The 18,773-nt window shown below is 38.1% G+C and overlaps 1 protein-coding gene across 4 annotated transcripts in view; it reads right to left on the reverse strand.

Annotated features, from left to right (window-relative positions):
- EDC3 (enhancer of mRNA decapping 3) overlaps positions 1 to 15,166 on the reverse strand; it is a 57,085-nt gene extending 41,919 nt beyond the window's left edge. The window contains exons 1-2 of one of the 4 annotated variants that reach the window (XM_020873573.2): positions 15,034 to 15,166; positions 8,546 to 8,646 (exon numbers count right to left, since the gene is read on the reverse strand). The gene's annotated coding sequence lies outside the window, so the exon portion shown is untranslated. Of the gene's footprint in view, positions 1 to 7,569; positions 7,590 to 8,545; positions 8,647 to 15,033 lie in introns of those variants that run through there. The other 3 variants (XM_070477554.1, XM_020873574.2, XM_070477555.1) reach the window with 3 other exon arrangements.
- Between the last annotated feature and the right edge of the window lie 3,607 nt (positions 15,167 to 18,773).

Here is an 18,773-nt window from a genome sequence, read left to right on the forward strand (position 1 = left end):
AATAGCTCAACTGGAATTCCATCACCTCCACTAGCTTTGTTTGTAGCGATGCTTCCTAAGGCCCACTTGACTTCACATCCAGGACGTCTGGCTCTAGGTGAGTGAATACACCATTGTGGTTATCTGGGTCATGAAGATCTTTTTTGTATAGTTCTTCTGTGTATTCTTGCCACCTCTTCTTAATATCTTCTGCTTCTGTTAGGTCCATATCACTTCTGTCCTTATTGTGCCCATCTTTGCATGAAATGTTCCCTTGGTGTCTCTAGTTTTCTTGAAGAGATCTCTAGTCTTTCCCATTCTATTGTTTGCCTCTATTTCTTTGCATTGATCGCTGAGGAAGGCTTTCTTATCTCTCCTGGCTATTCTTTGGAACTCTGCATTCAAATGGGTTTATCTTTTCTTTTCCCCTTTGCCTTTGGCTTCTCTTCTTTTCTCAGCTATTTATAAGGCCTCCTCAGACAACCATTTTGCCTTTTTGCATTTCTTTTTCTTGGGGATGGTCTTGATCACTGCCTCTTGTACAATGTCACGAATGTTAGATCCATGAATCAAGGCAAGTTGGAAGTGGTCAAACAGGAGATGGCAAAAGCAAACATCAATATTTTAGGAATCAGAACTAAAATGAACTTGAATGGGTGAATTTAACTCAGATGACCATTATATCTACTAGTGTGGGCAAGAATCCCTTAGAAGAAATGGAATAGCCATCATAGAAACAAGAGTCCAAAATGCAGTACTTAGATGCAATCTCAAAAATGACAGAATGATCTCTGTTCGTTTTCAAGGCTTAACCTGGTACTCTGTCACAAACAGTGGGTGGGGGTGGGGGTGGGCAGGAGTTTCAAGAGGGAGGGGATACATGTATAACAGCTGATTTATGCTGTTGTATGGCAGAAACCAATACAACATTGTAAAGCAATTATCCTCCAATTAAAAACAAATTTTTTTAAAAGCACTTCCACTATTATCTCGTAGAAACAGTATTAGCGCTATCAGATTACTTATCACATTTTCTTTATTGATTGCTTTTTGTTCCTATCTGCCCACTGCACACATCATCTCCCAATGTGAGATGATGTATGAGGAACTCCTTTAAGAACTCTTAATGTTATTACTAATGTGAATGACTAAATTTCAGATTATTTTGTTAAAATGTTATGAGTAATAACCAAATTATCCACATTATCTTTGGGTATAAAATGCACATTTATGCCCCATCTGTGTTTCTACTTTTTACATTAAAATCTCAAAAGAAAAAAAAAGATGTTAAAATATATGTGTGTATATATACACACACATACAGATTACTCATATACAGCTGAATGTTACTCAGCCATAAAAAGAATGGAATAATGACATCTGCAGCTACATGGATGGACCTAGATATGATCATACTAAGCAAAATAAGTCAGAGAGAAAGACAAATACCATGTGATATCACTTGAATGTGAAATCTAAAATACGCTACAAATGAACATATCTGTGAAACAGAAATAAACTCACAGATACAGAGAACAGACTTGCTGCCAAGGAGGAGAGGAGGTGGGGCAGGGAAGAACTGGGAATTTAGGATTAGCAGATGCAAACTATTATATATAACACAGATAAACAGTAAGGTCCTACTGTACAGCACAAGGAACTATATTCAATATCCTGTGATAAACCATAATAGAAGAGAAAATCAAAAAGAATGTATCTATGACTGGATCACTTTGCTGTACAGCGAACATCAACACAACACTATAAATCAACTGTAAATAAAATGTTTTTAAGTTGAACAAATTATATAAATAAATGAAAGGGTTGCAGTAAAAAACATCAGATAAAAGATTAAGGCAAAAACATTAAAAGAGTTAATTCATGCCTAAACAATATATATTATTACTGAGGGTACAACTCACTAATTATATATATTGCTATAATTTTCCATTTAGGTAATTTGATTATGTCAAAACATAATGTAGAATATAAAACAAGTATATAAAATATTCAAAAATAAATTTTTAAAAAGTCAGTAGAAGAGAATACAATCTTCTGTAATGAACCAAGCAGCAAACAAATATTTTTAAAAATAAAATAATATAGATACTGAGTTTAATAATCTTATCAGGCTTTGTATCTCCAGTTAAAGAATACAAATACTGTATACCTTGCTTCAGTTGTTAAGACAAATGGTAATGGATATTCATCAGTAGAAAGTCAACCTTGATCTAAATTTCATAATTTATATACACATTTACTCAAATGGGTCATAGATTTAAATGTAAAATGTCAAACTATAAAACTTTTAGACATAAACATAAGAGAAGCCTTCAGGATCTAAGGTGAGGCAATGAATTCTTCAACTGGACACCAAGAGCATGACCTATTAAGGAGAAACTGATCAGACTTCCTGAAAATTAAAAACTTTCATTCTGCAAAAGGATCCTGATTAGGAGGATTTTTAAAAAAAGTTACAGACTGGGAAAAAATATTTACAAATCACATATATGACAAAGACTAATGACCAGTATCTAGAATACATAAAGAACTCCCAAAATTCAGTGATGGAAAAAAAAAATCCAATCCATAGTGGGCAAAAGACACAAAAGACATTTCAACAAAGAACTATACAGATGGCAAATAAGTACATGAAAAGATGTTCAACATCATTACATTAACCACTAGGGAAATGTAAGCTAAAACCACAATGATACACTACTACATACCCACTAGAACAGCTAAAATAAAAAACACTGACACACCACCTACAAGTTAAGGATGTGGAAAAACTGAATAACTCATACATTCATACACTGCTGATGGAACTACTAAACGGTGCAGACATTTTTTAACTTAAAAAAAAACTCTAAACATGCAGACATCTCTGGTAGTCCAGTGGTTAAGAATCTGCCTGCCAATGCAGGGGACACGGGTTTGATCCCTGGTCCAGGAAGATTCCACATGCTGTGGGGCAACTAAGCTCATCTCCACAACTCCTAAGCCAGCACAGTGCAACCACAGAAAGCCTGCACATAGCCAACAAAGATCCAGTGCAGCCAAAAATAAATAAATAGCCAAAACGGAGGCTATTAAAAAAAAAAAAAACTAAACACGCAACTCTTACATGACCCATCAGTTGCACGACTGGTCATTTATCTCAGAGAATGGAAGACGTAACTCACAAAAAAACCTGTACTTGAAAGTTTGTATCAGGTTTACTTCTAATAGCCTCAAACTGGAACAGGTTAGATGACTTTCCACATGTCAGAGGTTAAACACAAACCGTGGTATGGATAAAAAGTGAAAAAAGCCAACCCCAAAAGATTACATTCTTTATGATTCCATTTGTGTAATACTCTTGAAATGATAGCTATAGAAATGGAGAAAAGAAGAGTGGTTCCCAGGAGTGATAGAAGAGGCAGAGACACAGGGAAACAGGGATGGCTATAAATGAGCAACGTGAGGGATGCCTGCGGTAAGGGAACATTCTGTATCTTGACCACATGATGTCAATATCCTGGTAGTGACACTGTACTATTGTTTTGCAAGATGTTACCAATAGGGGAAACCAGTCAGGGTATAAGGAATCTCTCTGTATTATAAGTACATATGGATCTACAGCTATCTCAAACAAAAAGGTCAATAAAAAAAAAAAAATGTCTTCTACCACATTAACAAAACAAATGGGAAGCAATGTAGGATCATGTCAACAAATGCAGAAAGATAATCTGACAAAATTCAACATCATCTATGATATAAAAAAGGAGCAGTGGCATCTATAAAACAATTATAGATAACATCATATTAATGGTGAAACAATGAATTCTTTCCCCTGAAGACTGGGACAAGGCAAGAATATCTACTCTCACCAGTTCTACTTCTTATTCAACATTATATTATAGCTGTTAGCTACTGCAGTAAGAAAAAGAAATAAAAAGCATAAATATTGGAAATGAAGATGTAAAGTTATTTTTATTTGTAAACTTTATTGTTGACTGTGCATGTAGAAAACCCTAAGGAATGCACCCCCCTCCAAAAAAATCCTACTAGTATGAAACTTTAGCAGGGCTTCCCAGGTGGCACTAATGGTAAAGAACTGCCTGCCAATGCAGGAAACACAAAGACACGGGTTCGATCCCTGGGTCGGGAAGATCCCCTGGAGGAGGATATGGCAACCCACTCCAGTATTCTTGCCTGAAGAATCCCATGGACAGATGAGCCTGGCAGGCTGCAGTCCATGGGGTCACAAAGAGTAGGACACAAAACAACTGAGCATGACTTTAGCAAGATCACAGGATACATGCTCAATATAAAATAAACAACTGTATTTTATACAATAGCAACAAACAACTGAAAATGAAACTTCAAAACACTATTTAAAATAGTACTAAAAAACACAAAAACTTAGGAACATATCTAACGAAAACTGTGCTGGACCTCTATGATAAAAACTACAAAAGATTGCTGAGAAACATTAAAAGAAGATCTAAATAAATGGAGAGATGTACACATTCGCAGACTGAAGAGCTTAACGTTGTCAATTCTCCTCAAGTTGATCTGCAGATCAAATATAAATAAAGATCTCAGGTGGCCTTTTTGGAGAAACTGGAAAACTGGCCCTAAAATCTATATGGAAATGCAAAATACTTAGAATAGCCAAAACAATCATATAAAAGAAAAACAAAGGCAGTTGTTTTACACTACCTTATTTCAAGCTTTACTATAAAGCTATAGAAATCAACGTGGTATTGATGCGAGGAGATAACCAGGTGAACCGAACAAAGTTTAGAAACAGACGTGTACACACATGGTTAACTGACTTCTGATCACAAGGTATCAAGATAAATCAATGGAAAAATCAAAAAGTATTTTTCAATAAATGATGCTAGAACAACCAGATATATATGAGAAAAAAATATCTTTCTATTCCTATCCCATATCAGATACAAAAAATTAATTCAAAATAAACTAAACATAAAAGTTAAAACTAAAACTACTGGGGGAAAAAAAAAAAACAGAACATCTAAGTGACCTTAGAGTAGAGAAAGATTTTTTAGACAAAACAGAAAAAAGTACTAATCATAAAGGAAAAAAATTGGATGAGTTCGATTTCATCAAAATTTAAAAGTCCTGCTCATCAAAAATCATCATTAAAGAATACAAATTGGAAGAGGTGTTAAAAAAAGATGCTGGGAGGCAACTAGAGCAGCCTATTTAAGAGATAATGGCAAGATGGAATAGGTAGAAGCAATGGAGAAGGGAAAAAGTTGAGATTCAAGACCAAGACTGATATAGGTGATGGTCTGAATTTGGTAATGATTTAACACAGTAATAGGTAACAGAAAGGGCGGGGGGGGTGGGGGGGTCGGCAGCGAATCACCGTTAAGAAAATAAAAGGTGCATGGAACACATGTAATCCCACAGCCTTTACACACATACCATCATATTGTGTAACAATAGCAGCAGCTAGTAATTAATTGCTCATTTACTATGTCTCAGGACTGAGTTAAAACTTTAGGGGCCTTCTTTAGCGGCCTTCAATCTTCATGACAACCCTATGAGACAGCTACTTTACTAACCCATTTTACAGATGGGGAATTTACAACAGAGATTATAATGGATATTTACACACTTGTAATCAGAGCATAAAGGCAGCTTCTTAGTAAAACAGCATATTTTCCATGTGTATGTGCTATTCCATTGCATTCACATATCATTTTTTTCCTCAATGGACATTCAGATAACTCAATTTTTCATAATTATAGTCAATGCAGCAATGATCAATTTCATTCTGTGCTTATCTTGAATAATTTTCTCAGGATAAAGCCTCAGTCAGTCAAAAGGTAAAACCATCTTTGATTACAATACACCATAGTAGAAAACTATCTTTTTTCCAAAACAAATCATTTTCAATTTTTTTTCAAACCAAATCATGCTCTAGATGGGTTAAGATAATCATACATTTAAAACAAAGGTACTGTTAAAAAAAAATATTTAGGGAGGTATTCCATATAATCTAGCCCCATCTCAACATTATCCCAGTGAAGGCTACTTCCAAGGATCAAGCATTTCAAGAAAACTCCCAGATTTATGATGTCAAAAAGATGTTTCTGCCCTCTATTATAACCACACCAAAACAAGAAAAGAAAAAAAAGAAAAGGAAAGCCACAATTAAGGAGAAAATATTCACAAGAGATAGGATCCAGAATACTTACAAATAAGAAATAAAAAGAAAACATTAGTTTTTTAAAGCAGGCAAAAGAAGTTATATGAGTAGTCAATAAACATACGAAAAGCTGTTCAACATCATTAATTATCAGGGAAATGTGAATTGAAACACAATGAGACACCCAAATGTCCAGGATGGATGTATGCATAAACACTCCATAAAAATGGAGTATCATTCAGTCTTAAAAAAAGGAAGGTTTAGATATATGTTACAACATAGATGAACCTTGAAGACATTAAGTGAAAGTGAAATGAGACACAGAAGGATGTATCTTGTATGATTCCACTTACATGAGGTATGAGAATAGTCAACCTCACAGGGGCAGAAAGTAGAATGGTGGTTTCCAGGGGCTGGGAGAGCAGGAAATGAAGTGTTACTATTTAACAGGTACAAAGTTTCAGTTTGATATGATAAAAAAGTTCATGATGGTGATGGTTGCATGACAATGTGGGTGGACTCAATGCCACTGAACTGGACACTTAAAAACTGTTAAAATGATACATTTTATCATTTTGTATGATAAAATGTATACTTTACTACATTTAAAAAATTATTAGATTGGGAAAAGACCACCATAGACACTATATCCACTACTACAGACCAAAAATGAAAGCACCAAATGTCTGTGACAATGCGAAGCACTGAAACAACCCTTAACTGCTGACAGTGTAAAATGATACAAGCACTCTGGAAAAGAGGTTGGCAGTTTCTTACATTAAATATATATCTGTGACCCAAAATTTCCTTTCTAGGATTTACCCAGGAGAAATAAAAACATATATTAACAAAAAGACTTGTACACAAGTATACAAAGTACCTTTATAACAACAGTCAAAAACTGGAAACAAGGAGAAGACAGGAAACAAATCATGGTATTAATTATACCACAGAACACCACTTAACAATAAAAAAGAACAAACTACTTATGCTACTAATACAACCAAGATGATACTCAAACACTGAAAGTCACATAGATACATTCATATGAGTCTATTTATAAGAATTTCTACAAGAGTTAACTATAGTGAGAAAAATCAGAAGTCTTCCACCTTTAGGGAGGAAAACTGACTAGAAGGAGGCAGAGGGGCTTGAGGTGTAATGAAAATGTTCTTTGTTTTTACTGATGCTGTAGTTACAAGGTTATACACATCTAGCAAAATTTACTGAATTGGGCATTTAACATCTATGCATTATTACTGTATGCAAGCTATATCTTAATTTTTTTTAAAAAAGGAGGAAAACTATATGCAGCCAACATAACCAGTATAGCATGACACAGAATATTTTGTCATTCTTTCAATAAGAAGAGATTAATTTCCCAGAAAGGTTTTCCATAAAACATAAAGATGAAAACTTACACATTGGACAATCCCCGCAAAGATTTCTATTAGGCATCTCATAAATGTCCAAAACAGAATTCTTAATTTTTTCAGCCTAACACTCAACATCCCCCAATTTGTTCCTTCCCAAGCTTTTCTCACGGCTTTTCAGGTGGCTCAGAAGAATCCATCTGCCAAGGCAGAATATGTGGGTTAGATCCCTGGGTTGGGAAGAGCCCCTGGAGGAAATGGTTACCCACTCCAGTATTCTTGCCTGGAAAAATCCCATGGACAGAGGAGCCTGGCCGGCTACAGTCCGTGGGGTCACAAAAAGTTGGACAAAACTTAGCGACTGAGCCTCAAGCTTTTCCCATCTCAGTAAATGGCATCAACATACACTATACTGCTTAGACAAAGGGGAAAAAAAATCAGGAGTCTTCTTGAGTCCCTTCTTGTCCTTCATCCCATACATTCAATTCATCAATAAGCCCTATTATCACTACTTCAAAGATACCTCCATTTCTCTCCATCTCCCCTACCACTTACCTACTCTAAGTCACTATCATCTCAATTGCAGCAGTCCCCTGTTACATCTCTGCTTCAACTTCTGCCCCTCCAATTCTTTCTCTACACTGCAGCCAGAGCAAATATTAAAATGTAAATCAGTTGTCATGATTCTGCTTAACTTTCTTTCCATGGACTGCAGGCCCTACACAATCTCATTTCTACTAACCGCTACAGCCAACTTCATCTCTTACCACTCCTCTTCCTGTTCTCCAGACAAACTGACCTTGTTACTGTTCCTTAAATACATCAAGCTTGTTCCCTCCAAAATTCTGCACCATGTATTTTCAGAACACTTCTTCCTCAGTTATAAGAAGGGCTAGTCTACCTTGTCTTTCAGTTACCTTCGAAAATGTCACCACACCAGAGGCCTTCCCTGGCTACCCAAATTAACGCAGCTAACTCCCTATCACTCTCCAACACTTTCTGTTATAATTTCAGAATGACTCACCATATGAATTATCTTATTTATACTGTATGTGTCACCCCAATAGAATGGAAGCTCCACAAGGGCAAGGGACCTTGTCTGTTTTGTTCAGCCAATAAGATTGCCTAGGATGGAAGAGGAACTCAGTAAATATTAATTCAATCAAAGGAGACATAATAAACTTGACAGAAGTTAATCCCTCAAAATCTAGAGTTATCTAAATATTTATATCTAAATGCCTTAGCTCTCCTTGGAAATGGTTCCAAAAACACAATATCCCTAAGCATATTCTATGTGAAATTCTATGTAAGACATGAAATCTAACACTGTTCTACACACAAAAGGAAGTCAGCAAACAGCAGGCGACATAGGGGCTTCACTGGTGGCTCAGCGGTAAGGAATCCCCCTGCCAATGCACCAGACCCGAGTTTGACCCCTACATCAGGAAGATCCCCTGAAGAAGGAAATGGCAACTCACTGGAGTATTCTTGCCTGGGAAATCCCATGGACAAAGGAGCCTGAGAGGATACAGTCCATGGGGTTGCAAATAGTCAGACACAACTTAGCGACTAAACAACAATAATTTACAATACTAAGCATAAAATGAAACACTGGCTTAGTGTTTTCCACAAAAAATAGAAAAGATATAGAACAGCATTTTAAACAGTTTTCAAATATTAATTTCAGAAATATATCTACATAAAACATAAGTCTAAAAAAGGAAAAACAGCAAAAATATATTTAAAGGAGCACAAAAAGCACTCCTTCAGTTTAAAAAAAAAAAAAAGAGGAGTGTCTCATTAGAAACACAAAAACCTAAAGACAAACTCCAGTAATTCTCTATTATTTAACTGAGCAAGTATCACAAAACTATGCTGACAGAACAGACAATAAAAGAAACAATGCATTAGCAGGCTCATCCATAATTTTTTTTTTTACTACAGAGTATTTCAAACATATACAAAGGTAGACAGAACAGCATAATGAACCCCACACACCCATCACTGAGTTGCAACAATTATCAATACATATCAAAGAATTTAAGAAATCAAGTGAATTTCCAATGCCACACAATTTCCACGACACTGATGATGGGAAAAGGCACAAAATACACATGATTTTATGCTTATTTTCCCTTCCTGATTGACCTGTCTACTTAATGTCACAAAATTATGAAGTTCCTTTCCTCTCATTTATACTCCATCATAATCCTACTCTGATGCTTAGATTGATGCAAAATAAAAAGCTGTAATAGGAATTTTAGAAATGCCAGAAATCAATCAGATGGGAAAAGACTTTTACTTCTCCATTCAACATATATCTTTAAGGCACTGATATTACACATACAAGTTTATATTATGTTAATAATAACTAATAAGTAGAATTTTTCATAGTTTCAAAGAAAATTTCTTTATTAACTGAAAACAGTATATCTAAAACAAGTGGAGTGCCAACATATGGATTTCTAGTCAGATGAACACACTAAGGGAGGACACACCAAATCAAGACACAGTATTGTGAACACTCCAGAAGGTCCCACTGTGTTCCCACAAAGGCAGCCATTATTCTGATATCACAAAAGATTCATTTTACCTGTTTTTGAGCTTCATATAAATGGAATCATAAAAGCTCTCTTTTAAAGTATTTGGCTTCTTTTGCTCAATGTTACATCTGTGAGATTCACCCTTGTTGCATGTAGCAGCAGTTCATTCTCTCTCATGGCTATATAGTATTCTATTACATAACTATGCCTCAATGTATTTATCCATCCTACTCCTGACAGACTATTTCCAGTTTGGGGGCTATTATGAATAGAGAATTAAACAGTTTTGCATATGCCTTTGTAGTGGACAAATATACCCATTTATGCTGGGCATATTACATAGGAGTAGACACAGGTTCAATCCCTGAGTTAGGAAGATCCCCTGGAGGAGGAAACAGCAACCCACTCCAGTATTCTCGCCTGGAAAAGTCCATGGACAGAGGAGTCTAGCGGGCTACAGTCCATGGGTTGTTACGAGTTGGACGCAACTGAGCACACATGCTAGACACAGGATGATTCTGCTCAAATGCTATTAGGACTTCCAGACTACCAAATGCCACACTATGAGACTCTAGTGTATCATTTCTCTTGTAAGAAGCCTTTAGATAACAAAGTCAGGAAGACCTAAATGGTCTTCCACTCATCATGCAATTAAGGTAGTCATTAGAAATGATTCAAAAACAATTAGCCAATTACAGAGCTACAAACTTCTATCTCATCCACATCAGACAAACTCTCAGCATTCAGATCCAATAGTTTGATATGCTAAGGACAATTAAACCAATAATTATGGATGAGTGGTTAGTTATGGATTTCTGAAAAACTAGATATTTTCCCACATATCTATGTAGAAACGTGTCTGTAGAAACAAAAGCTTGGAAATGACAGAGATCTTGAAAGAAAACAGCTACTAGTACAATCCTAGTACTAAGTCACTATCTTCCACAAAAGGCAGCATAGTGAAAAGGGCATGGACTTCTGAAGTCAGACATTAAAGGCCAGAATTATGAGCAAATTATCCTAATCTGAGTCTCAACTGTCTCAATTATAAAACGGGAATTAGAGCTGACCCTCAAACAACATGGGCTTGAATGGCGCAGGTCCACTTAAAACACCCATTTCCTTCACTAAATACAACAGTACTACATGATGGGCAGTTGCCTGAATGTGAGATGCAGAACTGCAGATACAGAAGAACCACGTATATGGAGGGCCGACTATAGGTTATTCTCAGATTTTCAACTTTGCAGATGGTTGGAGGCCCTGGTCCTCAACTGTTCAAGAGTCAACTGTATACCAATTAAACGATCTCATAGAACCATTGTGAAGATTAAATAAGATAACCTATATAATATCTACCATGTAACAAATTTTATTTCAAATGTCTCTCTCTTTTTTTTTTTTTTTTGGTGAAGCTTGCAGGATTTTTGTTCCCTGATCAGGAATTGAACCCATGCCCTCTACAGTGAAAGAGCAGAGTCTTAACCACTGGGCCATCAGGGAAGTCCTACAAACACCTCCTTTTCACAGAAGGAATACTGGCCAAATAGGGGATTCGAGTTATGGCCCTAGAAAATTATATACTACGAGGGTCACCTTCTGTCTCACCTGAACAAAACTATAAAAATGCCTAAATTACCTTTATAACATCTTGGAAATGAAGTCTCAATCTTCGAACTGGACTACACATATCCTTAGGAGTACACAAAGATATGCAAGCAAGGGAATCAACTTCCACCCCACTCGATCATAAACCTGATCTACCTAGATAACAAATAAAGACTTTCAACCATAAAATTTATTACCTTAAAACAGGAGTCAGAAAACTACACCCATGTACCAAATCCGGCCCACTACTAACAAAGCAGTATTGGAAGAGAACCTCGTACAGCTCTCTGCTTACTGTCTGTGGCTGTTTCTGCACTTCAATGAGAGAACTGAGTAGTACTAATGGAGACCACATGGCCCACAAAGCCTGCCATCAAGCCCTTTACAGAAAAAGTTTGTAGACTCCTGTTTTAGGATACAATTCTGTGGGTTGTACACAAGCTCAAAAAAGAAAAAAGAAAAATAAGAAATGGACAAATTCCCAGGATAAAATTACCAAAATTTATCAAAAAATTATCATAAAGTAAAAGAAAATCCAGATAGACCTATACCAAGTAAAGAAATTGCATGAGTAATTTAAAATCTTCCCACAAAGAAAAGCCCAGGCCCAGAGGACTGTGGTGGTAAACTCTATCAAATGTAAAGAAATAATTACCAATTCTACATAAACTCTTTCAAAAAACAGCAGAGTAACGTTTTCCAAACTCATTTTATGAGGGTAATTTTACTCTTGATACTGAGTCCAGTCCAAAGACATCACAAGAAAAGGAAACCTCAGACCAATATTCCTCACAAAAATTTTTAATATCAGCAAATTGAAAACAGCAATATATAGAAAGTATGATACACCACGACTCAACAGAATCCATTCTAGGAACACAAGATTGGCTTAACATCTGAAAATCAGGTAATGTAATACACCGTTTATACATAGCAATATCTTTGAGGGCTTTTTTTTTTTTTACTATAAGAAAGGTTATCTATATACTTTTAAAGCATCAAATTGCTATTAGATTTATAAAACTTTGTATTTATTTTTTAAAAGTCAATATTTTCAACCTAACAGAAATTACACACTAAACCATCTTCAATTAAATATTTAAATTACTTAAATTTATGATGACCCTTCCATTTCATTAAACTACACTGGGCAAATCTTGAGATTAACCAGATGATACTTTCTCTCTTCACTTCATTAGGCAACAAATTTGATAAGAACACTCTTCAGACAAGGCTTCAAATACACACTGCATATAAGAAAGTGACAGACCCTCAGTAAGTTTCCAGCTGTACCTGAATCCATAAATCAAATTCCTACAGACACAGATGCCCAAAGTCATGACGTCACCTAATTTAACCACAATAGGGCAAATCTCCCACCCCATCTCACCCACCAGGTCATCAGAAAAGACTCAAATGCCTCGCCAAAATTCAGACACATTATCAATACAGATACTGTACTCCTTTGAGATACTAATATGGACGTCCTGTCCTGTTGTTCTGATTGAAGAATTCTAATAACCCTGCTCCTGTGGTTGATAAGAACAGAAAAATGCCATATTTTCCACCTTGCATTACTTACAAATCTTGGACTCTCAAGCATCTTAATTAAACATTTTCCAGTCGAACCTTTTTCAAACTACAGGTCTTCAGCAGTCAGATCCAATACAGGTCAGAATCAGTTTAGTGAGTTACAATCAACTTTTTTTTTCAACCAAATAGAAAATGTTTAGAGAGTACCACATACATAGAAGGCAAACTTTTGTTTCCTGTGTACACACTTTACGAATGCAGGGGTCACAAAGAGTCAGCATGCAAAATACATTAACTGTGGGTCACAGGTCACAAAGGTTAGAGACACTATTAGTCCCACAGTCCTCAAGAAGGCTTCAACAAAAAATTCTTAGCAAATACATCTGAATCAGTTCTAATGAGCTGGATGAAACTGGAGCCTATTATACAGAGTGAAGTAAGCCAGAAAGAAAAACACCAATACAGTATACTAAAGAATATATATGGAATCTAGAAAGATGGTAACGATAGCCCTGTATGCGAGACAGCAAGAGACACAGATGTACAGAACAGTCTTTTGGACTCTGTGGGAGAGGGCTAGGGTGGGATGATTTGGGAGAATGGCATTGAAACATGTATATTATCATATGTGAAACGAATCGCCAGTCCAGGTTCCATGCATGATACAGGGTGCTGGGGGCTGGTGCACTGGGATGACCCAGAGGGATGGAAGGGAGGAGGTGGGAGAGGGGTTCAGGATGGGGAACACATGTACACCCATGGCGGATTCGCGTCAACATATGGCAAAACCACTACAATATTGTAAAGTAATTAGCCTCCAATTAAAATAAATAAATTTATATTTTAAAAAATCTTAGCAATCAAAAAGCTATGTTTTTTGTAACCATTTCCATTTCATAAAGAGAAACCAAAAAATAGGAATTCTGTGCTCAGTACACTTAATCTTCCATTAATAAATAAAACACTAGAATCCATCTGAAGTTTCCAGTTGAAACAGTGACCTGCTCAGAGTCAGTCACTTAAGTTTTGATGGGATTAAGACCTCTATTTGACAGACCAGAAATCAGTTTAGTCTGTGGCTAGGAAAGAGAACAAAAACCAATCTCGGTCTCGAGAGCCTCATCTGTAACGGCAGGAGTGGGCTGTTTGGACTCCTCCTACCTCTGGAATTGGGAGGTTTGTTGACAACCAACTGCCCAAGCAGGTGAGGACTATACCTCCCCCACACCAAAACACTTGAACCATTCAACAAGTCAATCACTAATCAATTCAACCAATATCACATAAAGAGTACTGATAATAAAAAACTAAGACTTACACCAACAACAGTAAAGAATCAAGGGGGAGTCTCCAGGAATAGCAGAAGCTGGCCCCTGTCAAGTATCACTAATTTCTCAGCCACCCTTCCCTCTCAGACTCCAATTCATCTCCGTCCCCCAGCTATCTGTCATGGATGTGGCACTAGCGTTCTTCCCCGCCACCGTACTCCACTGTGCAAAAGGAAACTGAGGCAGGGAGCAATGAGGGGGTGGGCTTCAGGAGCCATTAACAGGCTAAACTAAGAGCCTAGGCCGCTAATGCCTCACACCTCCCACAATTCCTCGCCTGTTGAGAGTCCCGCTCACTCGACCTCCACCTCAAACCATATCCCAGAGGCAAGTCCTAATAATGGGCCCCCGCGCACCCGAAGCGGCCCCCATCTCGAACCCACCGCTCTAGAAGTCTGCAAGGCCTGGAACCACGAAGCTTAAAAGCAAACTCTCCCAGCAACCCCGGAAGACCCCTCCCACGAGCGCCCACCAGCCACCCGCCTCCCCGTCGGGCCTACCTCTACGCTACCGAGCCTGCGCCTCCTCGGTTCACTACATCAAGCCTGCCCCGAAGCTCCGCAAGACCCTGAGACTAAAGGTCTTCTTCACACCCACCCCCACAGCCGCAGCCGCCGCCGCCGCCGGAAGCGCCCTGCTCTCCACGCCACCGTCGTGAGGTCACTTCCGGCGCGACGCTTCGGAACCCGGCGGCGGGGCGCCCGGGAAATTTGAGAATTTGGAAACAATAACTATTGGGACCAGATGTGTGGCCTTCCAGAACCGCGCCTGCTAGGCCTGGTTCCCCGTGCCCCGGCTACCCATATCGGGTGGAGTCTGGGTTCGAATTGGAGTCTTGCCTGCGTCCCAGGCTCGGTTGCTGGGGGGCTCTCTTCCCTCTCGTAGTACTGATGGAAAGCTCCGACTTTCCTTCCAGTTCCTGTTATGCTAATCGCCGAGCCAGAGCGGAAGACTTTGGCTAGGAGACTGCTTCTGTTCTCCTGGCCCCTATCCTCGATCAGTTGCAGCTGTGGGATGCAATTAGTAAGCTCCCATGATGGATTAAAGGGGAAAAAATTTCCTTCGTGGTTGATCTTCAAAGTTTATCAGCTTCAGCTCGTTTTGGGCATAGTGTCAGCCAATCTGTGCTTGAATACCTTTCCCCACTCCCACCCCTAGTACTCAGCGCACGGGAAAGTGCCACTCTCCTTCCTGTGGCATTTTAGAGTCTCGGTCGTCTGGATTTTGAAAAAAGCAGCCATTTAGGATCAAGACTGAATGTAATGAGGAAGTTTATAGTTTGCAAGGTCATCTTGAAGCCTGAAGCCTGACAGTGGTTTAGGAACCACTGCTTGAGCAGGCAGCATAGAGGAGTGCAGGGGTTCCAAATTTGGCTCGGCAAAATAAGTTGAAGAACTTTAAATTTTTTTCTGTTTTCAAGAACTGTCCCTTTCCTTCCTCCAACACTAAAGATTCTGTTTTAGTAGACCTGGAGAGGCCATGGCATCTATTATTTTAAAGGTTTCTTCCAGCCAATTCTTAGCAAACCAAGGTTTGGGAACCCCTGGTGTATCAGACTCAGAGTTGAATCTTTGCTCTACCTTTTCTTTTTAATTATTATTATCCTTTTACAAAGGAGCTGTGCCTCTCTGGAGATAATAGCTAACAGTTACTGTGAAATTAATGAGATTTGCTGACCATGATTGATATTCCACACACACACACACACACACACACACACACACACACACACACACAGGTTGTTAATTCTCTTGTGCCTCCCTTTGGTTATGGTTCTATGCATGTGTGCTCCATCACTTCAGTATAGTCCACTCCAAATTATTTTTTAAACTCACAGGAGAATCAACCTTTCATCTTGTTCTCTGTAGCAAACACTGCTGTAACCCCAGAGGTCAGTTGGATATTATGCCTACTCTTGCATCCCCATCACCTTGCACAGTGCCTGCCAAATAGTAGGTGCTAAAATAAGTATGTATTGAATGAATGAAAGGATTGTCCAGAGACCCTCTATATATACTTTCCCTGGAGCTCAAACTGGGAGTCTCTATTCAGATCTGAAGTCTGAGTTGGTTAGCCAATAAACTTTGGAAAAGAGATCAACCACTGCCTTAATTCTACTAAATGAATTTCTCTGCTTAGAGAATTCTGCTGTATTGTTTTGGAACTTTGACCTCATTAAAAGATCAATCACCCAGACTTTTAAATTTCTTAAAGCTTTTAAGCATTATTGAGTTTCTCCTTTGATCTACAGAGAATGGCAAATACATTCAGAATTGGAACAGAGAATCATTGTTTCACACAGTTTTACACAAGTGGTATGTTCTCTCAAAAGAATTGGGGATGTTCATTAATTGCACAAAAAATTCAGATTAAAGATAAGCATCTTATAGAGTTAGGGAAGCCGGGGAGTCCTGCTATAATGTTGTTCCAAACTTCTTGTCTTTGCTACAACCACCGTATATACAGACTGACTCAGTGTGTTAAAACTGAACACTAACTGGGACAAGAAATACCCACTATGTGCCTGAAACATACTGTTGTACAAAGTAGCAAAGAAGCTATCGAAGACTGCTACATTTTTGTTAAAATAACTCAGATGCCAACTTGAAGAGGCTCCCACTGGTCAAAAGTAGGACAGTTTGGGCATCAATAATAACAAAAGAAATTCATCAAATATATTAAGATCCATGTGTCACTAATGATAATTTTTGAAAACTTAATTGGAAACATATTTAAACATACACCTGGTGCTCTCACTCCTATTCAAGATAAATGAAAGTCTGTATTAAAAAAAAAACAGTACATGAATATGCATGGCAGCCTGAGACTGGCAGTAGGTATTACCATCCCAGGGCAACATTTTGGCATCCAGAAAAAGTTACATAGAGTTTGGAAGAGGGGGAATCCAGGCTAATTACAACAGAGGCACTTTTTATGGTTACACCCATGTAAAGATCGTCATCAGCAAAAACCATATTAGAAATTGATTTCAGAACCCCTCTACCTTATAGCAATTGATAGTATATAAAATAGCTTATTAATAGCATAGAGAAACAGGATTTTTTTTAAAGTTCAGAGACTTTCCTGGTGGTCCAGTGGTTAAGAATCTGCCTGCCAATTCAGGAGATAAGGGCTCAAACAATTCCAGGGAAGATTCACATGCTGTGGAACAACTAAGCCCATGCACCACAACTACTGAACCCACACTATAGAACCTCATGCTCTGCGACAAGAGAACCCCTGCAATGAGAAGCCCATGAACTGCCACTGCAGAGTAGCCCCCACTTGCCATAGCCAGAGAAAGCCCACACACAGCAATGAGGACCCAGCACAACCAAAAAAAAATTAAATTAAATTTTAAAATGTAAATAAAATTTTCATTCCATAGTTCTTTGATTGGTTCAGTAAACATTTGTAGAGGAGCTGTGTACTAAGTGCCCTGCACTGTGCTAGGTACTGGGATAGGAATAAAGCCCTGCTTTCAAGGTGCTTCCATTCTAGAAGGAAAAACAAAGAATTAACAGATGAGCATGGTACAAAAGCACAGAGCACCATGAAGGCATATATGATGAGGAAATGGGAGAAGCAGACACAGACAGGGGAGCACAGGGGTTCCTAGATGTAACATCTAAGCTGATGTACAAAGGATGAACAGGGATTCATTAGGTGAAACCTGGAGAAAGATCATTTCAGCAAAGGGAGAGTTACACAGAAGGCCAAGGGAATGTGCATTAGCACAGCCTACCCAGGGAAACACAGGGAGTTCAGCTTGGAAGGAGCATAAATGGGGGGAAGCATAAAAAGGGGGGAAGTGATGATCCAGAAAGTTAGGCAGGAGCCAGATCCCAGAGAACCTTCCATGCCATCAGGACTTGGGTTTATGCCAAGGGCAATGGGAAACAAATGCAGAGTTTTAAGCAAGGAAATGTCCTGGTCAGACTGATGTTATGGAGAATGGACTTAAGAGAAACAAAACTGGTGGGAGTGAGATCAGATGAGAAATGGCAATAATTCACACTAAGGCATTAGCAAGTCAGGCTGATAAGGAGAAGACAGTTTATAAAGATGTTTAGGAGAAGTAGAATCAATGCCTAGGTTTATGGCTAAGACTGAAGATTGTTTGATGGTGCTATTTGCTCAGATATGGAATAGAAGAGGATGAAGATCTTATAGGTAAGCAGCAAGACGATAAATTCTGGTCTGCTTATGTTGAGTTTAACGTACTATGGGAGCAGTTAAA

This window comes from Odocoileus virginianus, chromosome 16 (assembly GCF_023699985.2).
Source record: "Odocoileus virginianus isolate 20LAN1187 ecotype Illinois chromosome 16, Ovbor_1.2, whole genome shotgun sequence".
In the NCBI taxonomy this organism is placed as follows: domain Eukaryota; kingdom Metazoa; phylum Chordata; class Mammalia; order Artiodactyla; family Cervidae; genus Odocoileus; species Odocoileus virginianus.